The following is a 9217-nucleotide window of genomic DNA, read 5'->3' as shown; positions in this document are numbered from 1 at the left end:
GAGTAATATATGGAATTGTTGAATCACTATATCGTACACCTGAAAAAATATAACACTGTGTATTAACTATACTGAAATTAAAATAATTTTTTTTAAATGTCATCCGATTGGGACACCTGGTTGGCTCATCAGTTAAGCATCTGCCTTCGGCTCAGATCATGATCTCAGAATCCTGGGCTAAAGTCCTGCACTGGGGGGTCCTTGCTCAGCAGGGAGCCGGCTTCTCCCTCTGCCTGCCACTCCCACTGCTTGTGCTTGCTCTCGCTTTCTTGCTCTTTCTCTCTCTCTGACAAATAAATAAATAAAATCTTTTAAAAATAAAAAAAATCTTAAATGGCATCCAATTAAACTACATTGCAAAAAATGGGAGAGAAGCAGAATGGAAAGAGTAAAACATGGAAGAGGCAGAATCTTTAGAATCTTGGTGGAAAAAGTACTGTACCGATGGGAATGGGAAGGTGGAGTATTTCCTGCAGTGGAAGGAACTTACTGACAATGCCAACAATACTTGTGAACCCGAAGAAAATTTAGATTGTCCAGAGTTAATTGAAGCATTTACTAATTCTCAAAAAGCTGATACAGAAAGAAAACCTTTATCTGAGAGTGAATGTAATAATAGCAAATCAAAGAAAAGAGATTCTGCTGACAAACCAGTCTTGATCCCGAACAATTAGTGCCACAGACAGCAGTGGTGAATTAATGTTCATCATGACGTGGAAAGATTCAGATGAGGCAGAGCTGGTGCTGGCAAAAGAGGCAAATATGAAGTATCCTCAAATTGTAATTGCTTTTTATGAAGAGAGACTAACTTGGCACTCTTATGTGGAAGACAAAGCTCAAGAATTGTTTCCATGGCTATATATATATTCATAGCCTTATATATAATCTGGGTCTTGGCTTTTTATATTTATTAGTGTGAAGATATAACAACATTCTAATGAAAATCAAGTTTCATATGTTTGTTGTGCAGTATTATTGGGGGAGTCATAGGGGAGTTTTTTGCATCTATAGCACTGATTACGTTGTGGATCTTTGGGGGTTTTCTGTAACCTGCTTTTTTTTTCAAGTTTTCATTTAAGTCCCAGTTAGTTAATATACACTGTAATATTAGTTTCAGGTATAGAATTCAGTGATTCATCACTTACATACAACACCCAGTGCTCTGATGAGTTCCCCCCTTTAAGCCCCATCCCCTATTTCACCCACCCCCCACCCACCTCCCCTCTGGTAACCCGCAGTTTGTTCTCTATAGTTAAGAGTCTGTTTCTTGGTTTGCTTCTTTCTCTCTTTTTTCTTTTTCCCTTTGCTCTTTTGTTTTGTTTCTTAAATGCCACACTTGAGTGAAATCATATGGTATTTGTCTTTCTCTGACTGACTTACTTCACTTAGCACAATACCCTCTAGTTCCATCCACATTGCTGCAAATGGCAAGACTTCACTCTTTGATAGCTGAGTAATATTCCATTGTACATATGTACCACTTCTTTATCCTTTCATCAGTCGATGGATGTTTGGCCTCTTTCCATGATTCGGCTATTGTTGATAATGATGCTATAAACATCAGGGTGCATGTGTCCCTTTGAATCTGTATTTCTGTATCCTTTGGGTAAATACCTAGCAGTACAATTGCTGGATCATAGGGAAGTTCTATTTTTAACTTTTTGAGGAAACTCCATCCTGTTTTCCAGAGTGGCTGCACCAGTTTGCATTCCCACCAACAGTATAAGAGGGTTCCCCTTTCTCCACATCCTCCCCAACATCTGTTGTTTCCTGTCTTGTTAATTTTAGCCATTCTGACTGCTGTGAGGTGATAGCTCTTTGTAGTTTTGATTTGTATTTCCCTGATGATGAGTGATCTTTTCATGTGTCTGTTAGCCATCTGGATGTCTTCTTTGGAAAAATGTCTTCATGTCTTCTGCCCATTTCTTAACCGGATTATTTGTTTCTTGGGGTGTTGAGTTTGATAAGTTCTTTATAGATTTTAGATACTAACCCTTTATCTGATATGTCATTTGCAAATGTCTTCTCCCATTCTGTAGGCTGCCTTTTAGTTTTGTTGATTGTTTCCTTTACTGTGCAGAAGCTTTTTTTTTTTTACAAGGGTATTTGCCCTTTTTTTTTTTTAAGATTTTATTTATTTGTCAGAAAGAGAGAGCACAAGCAGGGGGAGCAGCAGGCAGAGGGAAAAGCAGGTTCCCAGATGAGCAAGGAGACCAATGTAGAACTCGATCCCAAGACCCCAGGATCATGACCCGAGCCGAAGGCAGACGTATAACCAACTGAGCCATCCAGGCATCCCTGTGCAGAAGCTTTTTATCTTGATGAAGTCCCAATAGTTCATTTTTGCTTTTGTTTCCCTTGCCTCAGGAGATGTATCTAGTAAGAAGTTGCTATGGTCAATGTCAAAGAAGTTACTGACTGTGTTCTCCTCTGGGATTTTGATGGATTCCTGTCTCACATTTACGTCTTTCATCGATTTTGAATTTATTTTTGTTTATGGTGTAAGAAAGTGGTCCAGTTTCATTCTTCTGCATGTTGCTGTCCAGTTTTCCCAACACCATTTGTTGAAGAGACTGTCTTTTTTCTATTGGATATTCTTTCCTGCTTTGTTGAAGATTAGTTGATCATATAGCTGTGGGTTCATTTTTGGGTTTTCTGCTCTGGTCCATTGATCTATGTGTCTGTTTTTATGCCAGTACCATACTGTCTTGATCACTATAGCTTTGTAATATAACTTGAAGTCCAGAATTATGATGCTTCCAGCTTTACATTCCTTTCTCAAGATTGCTTTGGCTATTCAGGGTCTTTTATGATTCTATACAAAGTTTAGGATGGTTTGGTCTAGCTTTGTGGAAAATGCTGATGGTATTTTGATAGGAATTGCATGAAATGTGTAGATTGCTTTGGGTAGTATAGACATTTTAACAATATTTGTTCTTCCAATCCATGAGCATAGAATGTTTTTCCATTTCTTTGTGTCATCTTCAATTTCTTTCATCAGTGTTTTATAGTTTTCAGAGTACAGGTCTTTTACCTCTTTGGTTAGTTTTATTCCTAGGTGTCTCATGGTTTTTGGTGCAATTGTAAATGGGATCAATTCCTTGATTTCTCTTTCTGCTGCTTCATTATTGGTGTATAGAAATACAACAGATTTCTGTATGTTGATTTTGTATCCTGTGACTTAACTGAATTTGTGTATCAGTTCTAGCAATTTTTTGGTGGAGTTTTTTGGGTTTTCTATATAGAGTGTCATGTCATCTGCAAATAGTGAAAGTCTGACTATTCCTTGCTGATTTGGATGACTTTTATTTTTTTTTCATTGTCTGGTTGTTGAGGCTAGGACTTCCAGTAGTATATTAAATAACAGTGATGAGAGTAGACATCTTGTCTTGATCTTGACCATACAGGAAAAGCTCTCAGTTTTTCTTCATTGAAGATGATATTAGCTGTGCCTTTCTCATATATGGCCTTTATTATGTTGAGGTATGTTCCCTCTATCCCTACTTTGTTAAAGATTTTTATCATAAATGGATACTGTACTTTGTCAAATGCTTTTTCTGTATCTATTGAAAGGATTGTATGGTTCTTATCCTTTCATTTGTTAATGTGGTGTATCAGGTTGATTGATTTGTGAATATTGAACCACCCTTACAGGCCAGGAATAAATCCCACTTGATTGTGGTGAATGATTCTTATATTGTACTGTTGGATTTGATTTGCTAGTATTTTGTTGAGAATTTTTGCATTCATGTTCATCAGGGATAATGGACTATAGTTCTCTTTCTTAGTGGAGTCTTTGTCTAGTTTTGGAATCAGGGTAATGCTGGCCTCATAGAATGAGTTTGGAAGTTTTCCTTCCATTTCTATTTTTTTGAATAGTTAGTGAAGAATAAGTATTAACTCTTTAAATACTTGGTAGAATTCCCCCTGGGAAGCCATCTGGCCCTGGACTTTTGTTTGTTGGGAGAATTTTGGTTGCTGATTCAATTTTTTTGCTGGTTATGTTGTGTTTGACTTCACGTTTCCTAGCATTGTGGTCAGAAAATATGCATGGTGTGATCTGTCTTTTTGTGTTTGTTGTGGCCTGATTTTTGACCTAGTATATGCCTGTGGAAAAAAAAAATGTGTATTCTGCTGGTTTAGGATGAAATAATCTAAATATATCTGTCAAGTCCACCTGGTCCAGTGTGTCATTCAAAAGCATTGTTTCCTTGTTGATTTTCTGCTTAGATGATCTGTCCATTGGTGTGAGTGGGGTGTTAAATTCCCCTCTGATTATTGTATTATTATCAATGAGTTCCTTTATATTTATTAATATTTGTTTTATATAGTAGGGTGCTCCCATGTTGGAAGCATAAATATTTATAGTTCTTGTGATTCATAGTTCTTCTTTCTCTCTTTTGTTCAGCTTCATTATTTTCCATTATTCTATCCTCTGTATCACTTACTCATTTCTCTATTTATATTCCTCTACTTCTTCTATCCTTGTGGTCATTACATCTAGTCAGTTTCAAATCTCGGCTATCACATTTTTCATTTCTGCCTGATTGGTTTTTTAGCTCTTTTATCTCTGCAGTAAGGGTCTCCCTGATGTCTTTCATGCTTTTCTTAAGCCCAGTGAGTAGCCTTATGATTGTTGCTTTAAATTCTTCATCAGGCATATTACTTATATCTGTTTCAATTAGATCTCTGGCCATGACCTTCTCTTCTCCTTTTTGGGGGATGAATTCCTCCATTTTGGCATTTTGTCTAGGTCTCTGTCTTCCTCAGTGTGTTAGAAAAGCCTGTTATGTCTCCTGCTCCTGAGAGTAATGGCTTTATGAAGAAGAGGTCATACATTGTCCAGGGCCTGGCACTTCAGTGTCACTGGTGTGTGCTGTGTGCACTCTGCTGCTGTGTTTTGGCTGCTTTATCCCTCAAGTCAGTCATCTTCAGAGTCTCTCCTTCCCTATAATGGGCAGTGTTTGGACCTTGCCAGAGTGTGGAGAGTTTTAACTAGGCATGCTCTGGTCTGCTTGCTAAATGGGACCTGATGCTACTTCCACTAAAACTGAAGCCTTGCTGAACTTTTTTTTTTTTTTTAGTCAGTAGACATAGTACATGCAAATGTCCTGCTGGTCTTCTGGGGAGGGTGCCTGCTGCAGTGGTCCTCAAGCACACTTGTCCAAGAAAAGCAGTACCAGCAGAGCACAGGGGTACAGGACATGGTGTAAGCAGGTTAGGCAGCCAGTGTTGACATTGTGCTGTTTACTAAGTTGGTTTATGCTGAGGGGCGGGGGAGGGAAATGGTGTGCCAGCCAGCTACTTTGTCCCCAGAGAGGGGCCTCCATGCTTGCTGCTCTCAGGGAAGCACTCCCAGAAGAGTGCATACTTTCCCCTCTTGCATCCCAGGCATTTTTCAGATGGCTATTGTCACGCTGTCTGCCTCCAGGATGCTTGCCTGTCTAGAGCAGCGCAGTGCATTTTGGGCTCTATCCCAAACAAGCCTGCTGACTTTTAAAACTCCAAACTTTAGAGATGTGCATAGCGAGGGTTTGTGCTGGTCTTCTGGGGGAGGGTCTCGCTCTGCAGGGACTGATACAGGTTTGACCAAGAAGGGCAGTTGCACCAAAGTGCAGGGGCATGGGATTTGGAGCAAAACAGGCTAAACAGTCAGTGTCTGGATTAGCCTCCCTCAGCAGGTGTCTCTGGGCTTATGCTGAGGGGTTGGGGAGGGAATTGGAACCCTCCAGCTCTTTTGTCCCTGAAGAAGTGCCACCTCTCACAGATGTGTTCCAAGAAGAGTGAACAGTCTCTCCCATGTGCCTTAGGAGATCATCAGACCATACCATCTTGGGCGGTGGCGGGGGGGTGGGTGGATATTGGTTACTTGCCTTCTCTCCAGGAGTAGGACAGTGCCCCCAGGGCTCTATCCTTGCCAAGCCCCCACCCATCTCTAAAACTCCAGTCTTTGAGCTCCTCCTCCCCCCATCCCCCCCCCCCCCCCGTTGCAAAAACTCATGAAAATTAGCCCCTTTCTTTCTCCCAGCCAGTGGCTTTGCGGAAGTCTCCGAGTGCATATCCTGTGTGCTCTTTTCTCTGCAACCAAGGCTCCCTCCCCTCTGTAGCACCTGTGTACATTTCTCCCCCCAAATCATGTCCCCACACTTCCGACCTTCCTCTATGTGGACTCTCCTCTCCCTCTAGTTGTGCAGTTTGTTCTGTCAGTCCTCAGATTGATTTCTTGGGTATTTAGAATGATCTGATATTTATCTGTGTTCCAGGGATGAGGCAAGCTTAGGGTCCTCTTAGCTCTCTGTCTAGCACTGGTTACTTGAATAAATAAAAACTTTCTTAGTTGCTTTCTTTATCAGAAAAGAATATTTGAGGCCATATATTATTTTGACCATTATATTATCATTTGAAACCATGTATTATTTCCTTTGCACTAGAGAACAACTTTTCTAAGTATCAGGGAAAATCTCCATAGTAATTACTCAATCAGAATTTATATTTAACTCCTATATGCCTAAGGACCATTCTGGGTTTTTTGTTATTTGGGTGTGTGTGTGTGTGTGTGTGTGTGTGTGTATAAAACACACACATAAGTGGCTTCCTTTCCTTTTCTTTTCCTTCATTCGTTCGTTCATTCGTTCATTCTTTTTAAACATTCACCAAAACAAAACAGCATTTCATGACCATGGATAACCCATGTTTCTGGGATGCTATCATTTTGAGCAACCTAAGAAATAAATCACTTCAAGTTAAGTTGAAATTTTTCCTAAAGCTCTAACCTTTCAAATCAAATAGATGATTTTGTAATGAATTGGACAATTTAAATATAATATAAATGATTTAAATTGGACAACTTAAAAGCGGTCATATCAGAATCCATGTCCATATCTACAGCTATATAAATGCAAGTTTATTTGCAAAACCCCTTAAAGGAAAATTTTATCATACCAACAACTTCTCCCCCCAAATGAGAAAACTAGAGAAGTCCTGGTGTGTTTTAATTAGGTAAGCAAAATTAGTTACATGGACATTTACAAATTTCCTTTAGTGAACCATTCTTTTGCAAGTTGAAATCCCTAAAAGAGACTGACTAAATGGAACAAAATGGGACTAAAAGGTCATGATTCATGGAATGCCTCAAACTTCATTCATGGAAACCTAATCATAATCAGATGGCTGGAGATGTTGGCAATTGAGGACCTGCTGGAATAAATGGGCGAACAGACTTTCGCAGTCCAAATTCTTGACCTGCATGTGTTTTCTTTATTCCAACTCATTTCTTACACGTAGGCTCAATCTTCTCAGTATTTTGGTTACTGGTTCAGCAGAAGCCAGGAAAAGACAATAACTTTGTAGCAATCAGAGTGTTATCCAACTATATATTGCTTACTTTATTGTAAACAGTAGTCAATAGACAGTCTATATTCAAAAAGAAAAAGAAAAAAGAAACAATGTATTCTTTCCTAAAAATTCTAGATAAATTCTTTGGTCTTTCTCTTTTTTTCCTCATAGATATAACTGAATCCCAGAGATATTTAGATCTATTCCCTTAGTCTGCAATTACCTTCATGGCTTGCTTGTGATTGAAAGCTTTCCCAAAACCATTTGGGTCTCTGCATCACTCCAGTGACCACATGTTAACCTAAGTAACTAGACTGCAGCTAACATACCTCACATGTGTGTTTTTCTTGCTGCCAGTCTTTCATGCCCACACATTATTACTAAGGCAATTCAAAGAACTGTATTCTGAAAAGGAAAAAACAAAATTTTTTGCATGTTATTTTTCCCTTCTAGGTTTCTCACTTCAGTTGAATGGGACATGCTTACAGCCCTAACCAGACTGATTACCCCCTTGTGCTACTCCATCTATATATGTGTAGACTCCATTGTTCCATTGATCAGCCTTTGATAGCAGTTGTTCACTAACCTGTCTATTGCCCCTTCCAGACAAGGAATTTCTTTAAGGCAAGAGTCATCTCTCATATGCCTCTAAATCCCTGGCACAATGCCTGGCACACAGGAAACACTCAAAAGTTAGTGTTGACTGAACATATGACCCATACAACATAGTGTCCTGTGAGGTAAAATCATGTTTGACACAGAGGAATTTTCATATCAACTTTGCTATTCTTTTCTTTATCTTTATCTTTTTTTTTTTAAGTAGGCTCCATGCCCAATATGGGGCTTGAACTCACAACTCTGAGATTAAGAATCACATGCTCTGCGGACTGAGCCAGCCCAGCACCCAATATTCTTAACTTTAACTGCTGGGTGTCTAAACATGGATTTAAAGTACATATTTATAGGGGCGCCTGGGTGGCTCAGTCGTTAAGTGTCTGCCTTCAGCTCAGGTCACGATTCCAGGGTCCTGGGATCGAGCCCCACATCGGGCTCCCTGCTCCACGGGGAGCCTGCTTCTCCCTCTCCCACTCCCCCTGCTTGTGTTCCCTCTCTCACTGTCAAATAAATAAATAAAATCTTTTAAAAAATAAAAATGAAAATCAAGTACATATTTATATTGTTTTGTAGGCCCTTTCCATCGGTCTTCCATTCTAGGAAATTTCCTTTATTTCTCTGAGTATATTCTTCACTCTATTTCTCATTCCAAGAGATTAGATTTTCTCCTAAAACTCCTACTAATCAAATGTTATAATTTCTGTATCTGTTCTCTCTTAACTCCATATTCATACATTTATTTATCTCTTTATCTCTTTGTGCTGTGTTCTAAGAGAAATTTCTTTAGCTTGAGTCCTCAGCTGTATCATTGGTTCATCCATTAAATTTTTTCCCAATACTATATTTCTACGGAAGTAATTTACATACTGAGATATGTACAGGTTTTAAGTATAAAGTTCAATGAGTTTCAGCAAATGTATTGCCCTGTGGGAACTTTGATCCAGTGATTGCTATCCTCCTTTTCCAAAATCTACCTCTTAGAGACTGTTCCCATCAAACTTCCAGGGTTGTTAAAATTTCTAGAAATAATATACATAAATACTTGGCACAAAGCAACATCAATGGATAGTAGCCATGTAACAACATTTTTAATTCCTCTTTGAGAAGACCTAAAAATCTTAACTTCATTGTAATTTAAGAACCCCTCTGCAGATTCATTAAAATATATACTGGTAATATAGGACCAGGGACTGACATTAGAGCTTTGAAGAATAGAAAGAGGAAATAAAACATGCTCTATGGCTTCACAGAGCTTTACCATCTGCTA

At 38.9% G+C, this 9217-nt stretch overlaps 1 pseudogene; it reads left to right on the top strand.

The window, feature by feature from the left end:
- The first annotated feature begins 333 nt into the window (after positions 1-333).
- LOC113916001 lies at positions 334-873 on the top strand (annotated as a pseudogene).
- The last annotated feature ends 8344 nt before the right edge of the window (positions 874-9217 follow it).

The sequence above is a fragment of the Zalophus californianus genome, chromosome 1 (genome assembly GCF_009762305.2).
Source record: "Zalophus californianus isolate mZalCal1 chromosome 1, mZalCal1.pri.v2, whole genome shotgun sequence".
Taxonomy (NCBI): domain Eukaryota; kingdom Metazoa; phylum Chordata; class Mammalia; order Carnivora; family Otariidae; genus Zalophus; species Zalophus californianus.
The sequence above is the reverse complement of the archived record's forward strand: the minus strand, read 5'-3'. Positions and strand labels throughout refer to the sequence as shown.